Raw genomic sequence first — 1,135 nt, forward strand, 5'->3', positions numbered from 1 at the left:
TATACCAAATGGACATAATAGACATTTACAGAGCACTTGATCCTTGAACACCAGTCTATATATTCTTTTCTAGTGTACATGGAACATTCTCAAGGATAGACCATATATTGGGACATAAAATCAGTCTCAATAAATTTAAGAAGATTGAAATCATACCAAGCATATTCTCTAACCACAAGTTTTTGAAACTGAAGATCAATTGCACAAAGAAAGTGGGGAAACCCACAAATATGTGGAGATTAAACAATATGCTATTATGTTAAAGATTGACTGGATCAAAGAAGAAATAAGAGGAGAGATCAAAAGATACACAGAAACAAGTGAGAATGAAAATACATCATATCAAAATTATTGGGATGCAGCAAAAGGAATAATTTATGTAAAAGAGAAGTGTATATAATTATAGACCTATCCCAAGAAACAAGAAAAATCCAACTAAACAACCTAACATTACATCTTAAAGAACTAGAAAAAGAACAAATGAAACCAAAACTCAGCAGAAGGAAGGAAATAATACAAATTAGAGCAGAACTAAATGAAATAGAGAAGCAAAAGACGATAGAAAAAAATAACGCAACAAAGAGCTGATTCTTTGAAAATATTAATAAAATTGATAAACTCTTGGCTAGACACACGAAGATAAAAAGAGAAATGAAAGAGAAGTTACCATGAATACCATGCTAATCTTCTCTGTAGCATTCCAATTTTAGTATATGTGCTGCCAAAGTATATGAGCACAATCCTGACTTTTAATCAGTCTTGCAGTGTGCTTAGGTATCAGTCCTAGGTATCAGGATGAAAGCTTAGTGTCTTCTCAGGTCTTTACTCAGTATGCATTTTGTTCCAGATGTGTGTGTGTGGTTTTCTAAATTCCTCACTATACATGATTGCTTTTGAATATTCTAATTTCTTTACTTTTTATTTATTAAATTTTTGGTTTACAATCCCATATTTTATTTCTTATGGTATTGAAAATATGAATGCATAAAAATTAATTAAAAATCTATTATTGGGCATACAAAGATGTAACTTGTGACAACATAAATGAGGGAGAATGGAGATACATAGGAGCAGGATTTTTGTATGCTTTTGAAGTTAAGTTTGCATCAATCCAAAATAGAGTGATTTAAATTTA

The 1,135-nt window shown here is 30.7% G+C and overlaps 1 pseudogene; it reads right to left on the bottom strand.

Annotated features, from left to right (window-relative positions):
• Positions 1 to 675: 675 nt before the first annotated feature.
• LOC148755758 (U6 spliceosomal RNA) lies at positions 676 to 738 on the bottom strand (annotated as a pseudogene).
• Positions 739 to 1,135: the final 397 nt, after the last annotated feature.

The sequence above is a fragment of the Rhinolophus sinicus genome, chromosome 14 (assembly GCF_057876585.1).
Source record: "Rhinolophus sinicus isolate RSI-liver-muscle chromosome 14, RSI-T2T, whole genome shotgun sequence".
Lineage (NCBI taxonomy): Eukaryota > Metazoa > Chordata > Mammalia > Chiroptera > Rhinolophidae > Rhinolophus > Rhinolophus sinicus.